The following is a 13,094-nucleotide window of genomic DNA, read 5'->3' as shown; positions in this document are numbered from 1 at the left end:
TCAGAATTTATATTTATACTAGTAAGCCCGGCGAACTCCGTTACGCCACCTTCGGCAAATTATCCGTTTAATTGAGGTGCTCTTTGGTAAACCATATTTTTTGTGATGCGTTGTGGTTAATGGAATTATCTAGGGACCAAATAGCCCCTGGGATGCTAAAATCACCAAGAACTACTAATTATGTGGTCCCTACCCGAAATTCTTTTAGAGACCAACTGAATAGCGGAAATATGGTTTCAATAAATAGGAAGTTCCGACAATGGAGGAATATAGTCCGATCTAGCCGGTATACTGTGAACAGAGCTTTAAAAACTTCGGAGCTCAGAATCTCCGGCTTTAACCAGGTTTCTGTAAACACAACACTTGGGAAGCAAATGTGACACTATTATAGTACAATTTAGGAAGCTTACTGCGTAAGCCTCTAGCATTCTGATAGGAGATACCAAGGAAGCTTGTTAGTTCTTTGGGACGGAATTGGAAGACGTTGAAGGCGCATTGGTCAAATCGGGCCTAGGAAGAGTAATTCCAACTGTCCTTTTTTTCTCTTTCTTTGCTTCGAATTCATTGACAATCACATGCTTTTGTCAGTTTTGGACAGAGCATAGTTTGTCAAAGAATTCCTCAGGAACATATATTTTGAAAGATGAAACTGTCTCGTTGGTGGTATTACCATAAGGGGTTTTTTCAAGGCAGGCTGATTTTCTGCCTTACCAATTTCGGCCGGTAGTCCGGGCCTGACACCCTGGTAGGGATCTGGGGCTTTGAGAGGACAACTGTTGGGACCCTCCAGTAGACAAAACGGATATGGGCAACACCGGGGGCACGGTCTCACCCGCGACACCTTCGGATAACGAATCTTTTCTAGCACTCTATCTCAGGATTCTTGACATTTGTCCTGAGGTCGATGGTTACTGTTGCTGTTAGGAGCCTGCCACGCTGGTTGGGATCCTCTTAGATGCTGCACACCAGTTGATCTTCGTATGCTCACGCGTTGTCTCAATCGGGCATTTTCCCTTACTACATTTCGTCTCTCCTCGCTTAAGTTCTGTGACTTGACACTTGTCACAGCACAGCACAACACTTGTTGCTGGCATGCATGCCTTGTGCGGAGACCGATGTTCAAACGTCGTGCTCTAGGCATTTTGAACTATAGGCAAAGTGGTTAATTTAACCTCAAATCCACAAAATTTTCACAGTTCAACTTACCAGCTTAAAGACAAATGCTGGTTTCCAATTGAAATGTTAGGAAACGAATAACTTTTTTTTTTTTGCAAAACCATGGAAATCGGTTGGTGCGTTCTGGAGTTATGTATATGATATGGGCCTATAGGCAGAGTGGTTAATTTAACCTCAAATCCGCATAATTTACACAGTTCAACTTACCACCTTTTCTGTTGCAATTATTCTTGAAAAATTCCGAAGAAGAGGACACTAAGCTTGCCTCAAATGCTACAAATTACCAAGGCTCAGATGCACCATTTGTTTTACTAAACCATTCGAAAGTGCCCAATAAGTTAATTAAAATCGGTGACAAAGACAGGCCGGCAATAGCTGAGAATATTTCCACCGCTGGTCCCGATTGGATAGTAATTCTATCCTATCCGGGAAATTCTGGTCTTGATCAAGGACTATAGGCAGAGCGGTTAATTTAACCTCTAATCCACATAATTTATACATTACACTCACCACCTTTTCTGTTGCAATTATTCTTGAAAAAGACGCTGAAATATATGAGGAAGAAGAAGAGGACACTAAGCTTCCCTGAAAAGCACCAAATTCCCAAGGCTCAGATGCACAATTTGTATTAGTAAGCCATTCGAAAGTGCCCAATATTAAATTTATTAAAATCGGGGACGAAGACAGTCCGGCAATAGCTGAGAATGAATAACTTATTTTTTTACTGATTCTTCACAATTTCACAAAATTAGTTTTGTTTTGTTTTGTTTCATAAAATAAACTGAGTAGAGAATTACGGCATGCTATGTATCAGTGATGGCCTTTATGCAAAAACGACTTTCCCGATTTTCTGTTGCAATTTTTCCTGAATTTTCTTTACTGCTTATATAACGAATTCCAAGACCTTTCCAACGAATGCAAAACCGTGGAAATCGGTTCATGCGTGGTGTTCCCTGAATGTTGCACCGCACATTCAGCTGATCCACCATCGACGAAATGAAATATATTTGCAGAAATTGATGCGGTTCCTCTGTTGTTGGCACCAATGAACCATGCAAATGATATATTTGTCCTAGTATCTGTAATTGCAAACAATCATTTGTTGAAGAATCGTGTGATGGTGTAGTCCGTAGAGTATATGTTGTTATTATGTTGCAATTCTTTGTGTTTTGTGTAAGTGATTGTAACTTTTACCTTGCAAGTCGGCATGAAGCCGCCTTCTCGAATGATATTAGCTCCAAAGGAAGTCATGCGAAAGCAGTTATTGTATTCAAGGATGTGTTGAAGAAAATGGCTGGAATCTGAATCACTTCCATCGAACAATGCTTTTATTGGCTGTGGTGGTGTAAGTAATGGATCCAGTTTGACTTTTCCACTTGCGCAGCACAATCCAGCAGTTTCTCTTTTAAACTTTAACGCATTGCAATATCGGCATATAGTCGTCATATGTAGGTCCAATATCTAATTTTCTATCATCTCTGTAGTTCGCAGAGGGATCATATTGAAATGCCAAGCGATTGTATGATGCCAATGATCTTCGTGTGCTCACGCGTCGTCTTAATCGGTCATATTCTCTTCTTGGATTTCGTCTTTCCTCGCTTAAGTTCTGTGAATACCCTTGTTGCTGGATTGCATGCCTTCTGCGGAGAACGATGTTCACACGTCGTGCTCTAGGCATTTTGGACTATAGGCAGAGCGGTTAATCCACATAATTTACACAGTTCAACTTACCACCCTAAATACAAATGCTGGTTTCCAATTGCACTGATATGAAACGAATAACTTATTTTACTCAAAATTGAACACAATTTCGATTTGTCATAAAATAAACTGAGTGGAGAATTATGGCATGCTGTGTCAGTGTTGGCGCTTTATGCAAAAATGATTTTCCCGCTTTCTGTTGCAATTTTTCCTGAATTTTCTTAACTGCAAAAAATCACAAATTCCGAGACCTTTCCAACGAATGCAAAACCGTGGAAATCGGTTCGTGCGTTCTGGAGTTATTTGCTCCGCGCAGAAAACTCGACTTATTTTTATATAATAGACTAGCAGACCCGACCCGCTTTGCTGGGCCCGAACTAATTATAGTTGACCCGGCAAACACTGTTTTGTCACGTATATTATTTGTAGGAAACAATAGAAAAACAATGAGCATATTACAGAGTTGGCAGTAAATAAAATATTAAACCTTGTTTATATATAAAAATCTCCTGTCACTATATTTGTTCGCTATAGACTCCTAAACCGCTTCCTCTGCTTGTTCAATAAAATTATACTGGCACCGAGTCGTTACGCGCTCTTCACAGTTACCCATAAAATATATTTGAAGAAATTTCGGATTATCATCAGCCATTGGCATCAATGATCCAATTTTGTGGTACAACTGGCCTTAAATTTTTAATGTAGTTTCAGAATTACGTCCATCGGATGCAAGATCACAAATTTTAGTGGCCCCAAATGGCGTCATTTGGAAGCAAGAATTAAATTTGCGTATTTTACGCAAAAATAATTTTGAGTCATTTGAATTTCCAGCAAGAAGGGATAATAAAGGTTCTGGCGGAGCCGGTAGAGGTTGCAGCACGACTTTTCCTCCTGCGCAGCACATACCGGCAGTTTCATTCCGGAATTTAAACGCCTGACAATATTGACATACATAATACCTTGAAAGTGGGCATGAAATTGTCTTGTATAATATGTGTAGCACCAAATGATGTCATCTGGAAACAATTGTTATATTTCTGAATGTTGGTCAAAAAGTGCTTAGAATCATTTCCAATCCCAGAAACTAAAGAGCGTAAAGGATCTGGTGGTGGGACCAATTCTGGCAATTTTACTTTGCCTTCAGCACAACATAATCCAGTAGATTCACCAGTGTATTTTAACGCCTTACAATATTTACAAATTGTTTTCATTTCCCCAATTGTTACTGATTTGTCGGCACAATAATCAATTGCCGGATCATAGTGGAATGCAGCTCGTTCAAGAATCACAGGAGCACTGCGTCTGCGGATTCGCTCAATTTCATTATGTCTAGCTTGCTGTTGTTGTGTTTGATGTGCACGAACTCGTTGCATTCTAAGCCTATCTCCTACATTGTCACTCACTAAAGAACGCAATTCTGACATAGCAATACGACTATTTTCTTGATCTCTCTGTCTCTGGTCATCAGTGCGGTTAGCACGTGAGGTAGCTCTTCGCACATTTGATTGACTACGACGACCTACGTTAGGTCGTCTTCTCCTCGGCATCGTAAATTGTAATTGAGAAAATTTCCCGTTTATTTAGCAGTAAAGTGTCACTATCACAAAAAAGAGCACATTACTTGGAATGTCACTATCACAAAGGATCACCAAAGTAAAGAAAGTTCTCGCGCACGTAGCCACAAAGATAGAAGGATGCACTCATAGATATCGTAACTCGTAACACAATATAATATCGTAATACTTTTTTCCGTGCTCTGACTGAAAAGCGACAGACAGGATGGATACTTTTTTCCGTGCTCTGACTGAAAAGCGACAGACAGGATGGATTGACATATTAGTTGGTTGTCAAATCTAATGTCAAATATTATGATTGCGTTCAGAAATTTAACTTAAGATTTATAATTTAACGTTTGTGACAAAACTTAAGATTTATCTTTCGATTTCTATATAGTCTTATTAAAAACAAAAGACAGATTAACAACTGAAGTTAGCTAAAATTAATTTTCTCGAAGCTATATGAAGCTGTGAGACTATGCAATTTTGTCGCGTTCGCGATTCACTTTCACTTTTGTTGAGTTTCGGAACGCGATATTAGATCCTCCAACGCGCATGCGAATTTGAACTTTATACAGCAGTCATGCCCAGCCCATAGCTCTTTGTGCTCGCATTGTTTTTGTAATTGCTCTTTAGCATAGGCAGAGCAATCGCCGTATGCATGCACGGCTCACTCCATAAGCAAAGGAGATTACACAAACAATTTTGCGTATTCTCTTCATTCTCCACGTCTTCGTTGATCTCGGCAACAACACTTTCATAGGCTTCACCGTTATCTCGCTTGTCCGAATGTAAATTGTTGTTGGATCGCCGAAAAAAGTACATCGCGAAAAATCAGTTGTATTTTGCGTTGCGGGCAAGATGTTTGATATTGCAGAATCTAATTTTTTATTTTGTAAAAATTGCTATGGTGAGCCCCAATGCATTGTTAAAATGTATTTTCATGTATTTTTATTACTTCCGATATCTTAATTTGAATTTACTTTCATTTTTTTCAGTGCAGAAATTTGAAGTAAAAAAAAACTTTTGCGTAAATGTATTTGTGTTTTCATTTATATGTATTGGTGCGTTGCTCTGCCATAAGCAACGTTTGGGCACCCCTGTTATACAGCGGTAATAAATTACAAATTGACTCTCCATTTTATTTAGAAAACGTTTGTATGGGAAATAGAAAAATACTGTTTTGAGGATTTTCCCGGCAATTATTCGAATTTTTCTCACCTTTTAAACCTTCCCTAGACCTCCACGAATAATTCAAGACCAAGATAAGATAAATCCGTTCAGCCATTCTCGAGTTTTAGCGAGACTAACGAACAGCAATTGATTTTTATATATATAGATTAGTTTTTACACGTCTAATACATTTGCATACTCAATTGTAAATTTGTAAACAAAAAGTTCACAACTCAGATAATAATGCATATATCCACTTTAGAATTTATATTTAAATTAGTTCTTACAATGCTAATACATTTGCATACTCAATTGTAAATTTGTAAACAAAAAGTTCACAACTCAGATAATAATGCATATATCCACGGCAGAATTTATATTTAAATTAGTTCTTACAATGCTAATACATTTGCATACTCAATTGTAAATTTGTAAACAAAAAGTTCACAACTCGGCTAATAATGCCTGAATCCACTTCAGAATATATATTTATACTAGTAAGCCCGGCGAACTCCGTTACGCCACCTTCGGCAAATTATCCGTTTAATTGAGGTGCTCTTTGGTAAACCATATTTTTTGTGATGCGTTGTGGTTAATGGAATTATCTAGGGACCAAATAGCCTCTGGGATGCTAAAATCACCAAGAACTACTAATTATGTGGTCCCTACCCGAAATTCTTTTAGAGACCAACTGAATAGCGGAAATATGGTTTCAATAAATAGGAAGTTCCGACAATGGAGGAATATAGTCCGATCTAGCCGGTATACTGTGAACAGAGCTTTAAAAACTTCGGAGCTCAGAATCTCCGGCTTTAACCAGGTTTCTGTAAACACAACACTTGGGAAGCAAATGTGACACTATTATAGTACAATTTAGGAAGCTTACTGCGTAAGCCTCTAGCATTCTGATAGGAGATACCAAGGAAGCTTGTTAGTTTTTTGGGACGGAATTGGAAGACGTTGAAGGCGCATTGGTCAAATCGGGCCTAGGAAGAGTAATTCCAACTGTCCTTTTTTTCTCTTTCTTTGCTTCGAATTCATTGACAATCACATGCTTTTGTCAGTTTTGGACAGAGCATAGTTTGTCAAAGAATTCCTCAGGAACATATATTTTGAAAGATGAAACTGTCTCGTTGGTGGTATTACCATAAGGGGTTTTTTCAAGGCAGGCTGATTATCTGCCTTACCAATTTCGGCCGGTAGTCCGGGCCTGACACCCTGGTAGGGATCTGGGGCTTTGAGAGGACAACTGTTGGGACCCTCCAGTAGACAAAACGGATATGGGCAACACCGGGGGCACGGTCTCACCCGCGACACCTTCGGATAACGAATCTTTTCTAGCACTCTATCTCAGGATTCTTGACATTTGTCCTGAGGTCGATGGTTACTGTTGCTGTTAGGAGCCTGCCACGCTGGTTGGGATCCTCTTAGATGCTGCACACCAGTTGATCTTCGTATGCTCACGCGTTGTCTCAATCGGGCATTTTCCCTTACTACATTTCGTCTCTCCTCGCTTAAGTTCTGTGAACACACTTGTTGCTGGCATGCATGCCTTGTGCGGAGACCGATGTTCAAACGTCGTGCTCTAGGCACGTGCTCTAGGAACTATAGGCAAAGTGGTTAATTTAACCTCAAATCCAAAAAATTTTCACAGTTCAACTTACCAGCTTAAAGACAAATGCTGGTTTCCAATTGAAATGTTAGGAAACGAATAACTTTTTTTTTTTTGCAAAACCATGGAAATCGGTTGGTGCGTTCTGGAGTTATGTATATGATATGGGCCTATAGGCAGAGTGGTTAATTTAACCTCAAATCCGCATAATTTACACAGTTCAACTTACCACCTTTTCTGTTGCAATTATTCTTGAAAAATTCCGAAGAAGAGGACACTAAGCTTGCCTCAAATGCTACAAATTCCCAAGGCTCAGATGCACCATTTGTTTTACTAAACCATTCGAAAGTGCCCAATAAGTTAATTAAAATCGGGGACAAAGACAGGCCGGCAATAGCTGAGAATATTTCCACCGCTGGTCCCGATTGGATAGTAATTCTATCCTATCCGGGAAATTCTGGTCTTGATCAAGGACTATAGGCAGAGCGGTTAATTTAACCTCTAATCCACATAACTTATACATTACACTCACCACCTTTTCTGTTGCAATTATTCTTGAAAAAGACGCTGAAATATATGAGGAAGAAGAAGAGGACACTAAGCTTCCCTGAAAAGCACCAAATTCCCAAGGCTCAGATGCACAATTTGTATTAGTAAGCCATTCGAAAGTGCCCAATATTAAATTTATTAAAATCGGGGACGAAGACAGTCCGGCAATAGCTGAGAATGAATAACTTATTTTTTTACTGATTCTTCACAATTTCACAAAATTAGTTTTGTTTTGTTTTGTTTCATAAAATAAACTGAGTAGAGAATTACGGCATGCTATGTATCAGTGATGGCCTTTATGCAAAAACGACTTTCCCGATTTTCTGTTGCAATTTTTCCTGAATTTTCTTTACTGCTTATATAACGAATTCCAAGACCTTTCCAACGAATGCAAAACCGTAGAAATCGGTTCATGCGTGGTGTTTCCTGAATGTTGCACCGCACATTCAGCTGATCCACCATCGACGAAATGAAATATATTTGCAGAAATTGATGCGGTTCCTCTGTTGTTGGCACCAATGAACCATGCAAATGATATATTTGTCCTTGTATCTGTAATTGCAAACAATCATTTGTTGAAAAATCGTGTGATGGTGTAGTCCGTAGAGTATATGTTGTTATTATGTTGCAATTCTTTGTGTTTTGTGTAAGTGATTTTAACTTTTACCTTGCAAGTCGGCATGAAGCCGCCTTCTCGAATGATATTAGCTCCAAAGGAAGTCATGCGAAAGCAGTTATTGTATTCTAGGATGTGTTGAAGAAAATGGCTGGAATCTGGATCACTTCCATCGAACAATGCTTTTATTGGCTGTGGTGGTGTAAGTAATGGATCCAGTTTGACTTTTCCACTTGCGCAGCACAATCCAGCAGTTTCTCTTTTAAACTTTAACGCATTGCAATATCGGCATATAGTCGTCATATGTAGGTCCAATATCTAATTTTCTATCATCTCTGTAGTTCGCAGAAGGATCATATTGAAATGCCAAGCGATTGTATGATGCCAATGATCTTCGTGTGCTCACGCGTCGTCTTAATCGGTCATATTCTCTTCTTGGATTTCGTCTTTCCTCGCTTAAGTTCTGTGAATACCCTTGTTGCTGGATTGCATGCCTTCTGCGGAGAAAGATGTTCACACGTCGTGCTCTAGGCATTTTGAACTATAGGCAGAGCGGTTAATCCACATAATTTACACAGTTCAACTTACCACCCTAAATACAAATGCTGGTTTCCAATTGCACTGATATGAAACGAATAACTTATTTTACTCAAAATTGAACACAATTTCGATTTGTCATAAAATAAACTGAGTGGAGAATTATGGCATGCTATGTGTCAGTGTTGGCGCTTTATACAAAAATGATTTTCCCGCTTTCTGTTGCAATTTTTCCTGAATTTTCTTTACTGCAAAAAATCACAAATTCCGAGACCTTTCCAACGAATGCAAAACCGTGGAAATCGGTTCGTGCGTTCTGGAGTTATTTGCTCCGCGCAGAAAACTCGACTTATTTTTATATAATAGATTAGTTTTTACACGTCTAATACATTTGCATACTCAATTGTAAATTTGTAAACAAAAAGTTCACAACTCAGATAATAATGCATATATCCACTTTAGAATTTATATTTAAATTAGTTCTTACAATGCTAATACATTTGCATACTCAATTGTAAATTTGTAAACAAAAAGTTCACAACTCTGATAATAATGCATATATCCACGGCAGAATTTATATTTAAATTAGTTCTTACAATGCTAATACATTTGCATACTCAATTGTAAATTTGTAAACAAAAAGTTCACAACTCCGCTAATAATGCATGTATCCACGGCCGAATTTGTACTTATATTAGTTTTTAGAAGGCTAATACATTTGCATACTCAATTGTAAATTTGTAAACAAAAAGTTCACAACTCCGCTAATAATGTCTGTATCCACTTCAGAATATGTATTTATACTAGTTTTACACGGCTAATACATTTGCATACTCAATTGTAAATTTGAAAACAAAAAGTTCACAACTCAGCTAATAATGTCTGAATCCACTTCAGAATTTGTATTTATATTAGTTTTTACACTGCTAATACATTTGCATACTCAATTGCAAATTTGTAAACAAAAAGTTCACATCTCAGCTATAATGCATGTATCCACGGCAGAATTTATATTTAAATTAGTTCTTACAATGCTAATTTTGCATACTCAATTGTAAATTTGTAAACTAAAAGTTCACAACTCCGCTAATAATGCATGTATCCACGGCAGAATTTGTACTTATATTAGTTTTTAGAAGGCTAATACATTTGCACACTTAATTGTAAATTTGTAATTTTTTTTTTTTGTTTTTTGTAAACAAAAAGTTCACATCTCAGCTAATAATGCATGTCTCCACGGCAGAATTTATATTTAAATTAGTTCTTACAATGCTAATACATTTGCATACTCAATTGTAAATTTGTAAACAAAAAGTTCACAACTCAACTAATAATGCATGTATCGACGGCAGAATTTGTACTTATATTAGTTTTTACACGGCTTATACATTTGCATACTCAATTGTAAATTTGTAAACAAAAAGTTCACAACTCAGCTAATAATGCCTGAATCCACTTCAGAATTTATATTTATATTAGTTTTTACACGTCTAATACATTTGCATACTCAATTGTAAATTTGTAAACAAAAAGTTCACAACTCAGCTAATAATGCCTGAATCCACTTCAGAATTTATATTTATATTAGTTTTTACACGTCTAATACATTTGCATACTCAATTGTAAATTTGTAAACAAAAAGTTCACAACTCAGATAATAATGCATATATCCACTTTAGAATTTATATTTAAACTAGTAAGCCAGGCGAACTCCGTTACGCCACCTTCGGCAAATTATCCGTTTAATTGAAGTGTTCTTTGGTAAACCACATTTTTTGTGATGTATTGTGGTTAATTGAATTATCTAGGGACCAAATAGCCCCTGGGATGTTAAAATCACCAAGAACTACAAACTAAGTGGTCCCTATCTGAAAGTCTTTTAGAGACCAACTGAATAGCGGAAAGATGGTTTCAATAAATAGGAAGTTCTCACAATGGAGGAAAGATGAAACTGTCTCGTTGGTGGTATTGCCATAAGGGGTTTTTTCAAGGTAAGCTAATTATCCGCCTTACCAATTTCGACCGGTAGTCCGGGCCTGACACCCTGGTAGGGAACTGGGGCTCTGAGAGGACAACTGTTGGGACCCTCCAGTGGACAAAACGGATATGGGCAACACCGGGGCACGGTCTCACCCGCGACACCTTCGGATAACGAATCTTTTCTAGCACTCTATCTCAGGATTCTTGAAATTTGTCCTGAGGTCGATGGCTATGTCGAGGAAGGCTGCTGTTAAGAGCCTGCCACGCTGGTTGGGATCCTCTTAGATGCCGCACACCAGTTGATCTTCGTGTGCCCACGCGTTGTCTCAATCGGGCATTTTCCCTTACTACATTTCGTCTCTCCTCGCTTAAGTTCTGTGAATACACTTGTTGCTGGCTTGCATGCCTTGTGCGGAGACCGATGTTCAAACGTCGTGCTCTAGGCATTTTTAACTATAGGCAAAGTGGTTAATTTAACCTCAATTTCACATAATTTACACAGTCCAACTTACCACCTTAAAGACAAAAGCTGGTTTCCAATTGAAATGTTAGGAAATGAATAACTTTTTTTTTTTTGCAAAACCGTGAAAGTCGGTTGGTGCATTCTGGAGTTATGTATATGATCTGGGTCTATAGGCAGAGTGGTTAATTTAACCTCAAATCCGCATAATTTACACAGTTCAACTTACCACCTTTTCTGTTGCAATTATTCTTGAAAAATTCCGAAGAAGAGGACACTAAGCTTGCCTCAAATGCTACAAATTCCCAAGGCTCAGATGCACCATTTGTTTTACTAAACCATTCGAAAGTGCCCAATAAGTTAATTAAAATCGGTGACAAAGACAGGCCGGCAATAGCTGAGAATATTTCCACCGCTGGTCCCGATTGGATAGTAATTCTATCCTATCCGGGAAATTCTGGTCTTGATCAAGGACTATAGGCAGAGCGGTTAATTTAACCTCTAATCCACATAATTTATACATTACACTCACCACCTTTTCTGTTGCAATTATTCTTGAAAAAGACGCTGAAATATATGAGGAAGAAGAAGAGGACACTAAGCTTCCCTGAAAAGCACCAAATTCCCAAGGCTCAGATGCACAATTTGTATTAGTAAGCCATTCGAAAGTGCCCAATATTAAATTTATTAAAATCGGGGACGAAGACAGTCCGGCAATAGCTGAGAATGAATAACTTATTTTTTTTACTGATTCTTCACAATTTCACAAAATTAGTTTTGTTTTGTTTTGTTTCATAAAATAAACTGAGTAGAGAATTACGGCATGCTATGTATCAGTGATGGCCTTTATGCAAAAACGACTTTCCCGATTTTCTGTTGCAATTTTTCCTGAATTTTCTTTACTGCTTATATAACGAATTCCAAGACCTTTCCAACGAATGCAAAACCGTGGAAATCGGTTCATGCGTGGTGTTCCCTGAATGTTGCACCGCACATTCAGCTGATCCACCATCGACGAAATGAAATATATTTGCAGAAATTGATGCGGTTCCTCTGTTGTTGGCACCAATGAACCATGCAAATGATATATTTGTCCTAGTATCTGTAATTGCAAACAATCATTTGTTGAAGAATCGTGTGATGGTGTAGTCCGTAGAGTATATGTTGTTATTATGTTGCAATTCTTTGTGTTTTGTGTAAGTGATTGTAACTTTTACCTTGCAAGTCGGCATGAAGCCGCCTTCTCGAATGATATTAGCTCCAAAGGAAGTCATGCGAAAGCAGTTATTGTATTCAAGGATGTGTTGAAGAAAATGGCTGGAATCTGGATCACTTCCATCGAACAATGCTTTTATTGGCTGTGGTGGTGTAAGTAATGGATCCAGTTTGACTTTTCCACTTGCGCAGCACAATCCAGCAGTTTCTCTTTTAAACTTTAACGCATTGCAATATCGGCATATAGTCGTCATATGTAGGTCCAATATCTAATTTTCTATCATCTCTGTAGTTCGCAGAAGGATCATATTGAAATGCCAAGCGATTGTATGATGCCAATGATCTTCGTGTGCTCACGCGTCGTCTTAATCGGTCATATTCTCTTCTTGGATTTCGTCTTTCCTCGCTTAAGTTCTGTGAATACCCTTGTTGCTGGATTGCATGCCTTCTGCGGAGAAAGATGTTCACACGTCGTGCTCTAGGCATTTTGAACTATAGGCAGAGCGGTTAATCCACATA

At 38.1% G+C, this 13,094-nt stretch overlaps 3 long non-coding RNA genes across 5 annotated transcripts; all 3 read right to left on the bottom strand.

The window, feature by feature from the left end:
* Positions 1-642: 642 nt before the first annotated feature.
* Positions 643-3,117, bottom strand: LOC138929316 (uncharacterized). Its single transcript, XR_011445717.1, has 5 exons — positions 2,371-3,117; positions 1,687-2,255; positions 1,384-1,628; positions 1,207-1,324; positions 643-1,147 (listed from the first exon to the last, which is right to left on the bottom strand). It is a non-coding gene; the product is annotated as an uncharacterized lncRNA (long non-coding RNA).
* Positions 3,118-6,743: 3,626 nt separating this feature from the next.
* Positions 6,744-9,224, bottom strand: LOC138929315 (uncharacterized). 3 transcript variants are annotated; one of them, XR_011445715.1, is made up of 6 exons: positions 8,972-9,222; positions 8,435-8,910; positions 7,751-8,319; positions 7,448-7,692; positions 7,271-7,388; positions 6,747-7,211 (listed from the first exon to the last, which is right to left on the bottom strand). It is a non-coding gene; the product is annotated as an uncharacterized lncRNA (long non-coding RNA). The 3 variants fall into 3 exon arrangements; XR_011445716.1 differs by having other exon boundaries at positions 8,435-8,880; XR_011445714.1 differs by having other exon boundaries at positions 6,744-7,211; positions 8,435-9,224.
* A 1,877-nt stretch (positions 9,225-11,101) lies between these two features.
* On the bottom strand, positions 11,102-13,086 carry LOC138929317 (uncharacterized). The gene is made up of 5 exons (XR_011445718.1): positions 12,578-13,086; positions 11,893-12,462; positions 11,590-11,834; positions 11,413-11,530; positions 11,102-11,353 (listed from the first exon to the last, which is right to left on the bottom strand). It is a non-coding gene; the product is annotated as an uncharacterized lncRNA (long non-coding RNA).
* Between the last annotated feature and the right edge of the window lie 8 nt (positions 13,087-13,094).

The sequence above is a fragment of the Drosophila kikkawai genome, unplaced genomic scaffold (assembly GCF_030179895.1).
Source record: "Drosophila kikkawai strain 14028-0561.14 unplaced genomic scaffold, DkikHiC1v2 scaffold_130, whole genome shotgun sequence".
NCBI classification, from domain to species: domain Eukaryota; kingdom Metazoa; phylum Arthropoda; class Insecta; order Diptera; family Drosophilidae; genus Drosophila; species Drosophila kikkawai.
The sequence above is the reverse complement of the archived record's forward strand: the minus strand, read 5'-3'. Positions and strand labels throughout refer to the sequence as shown.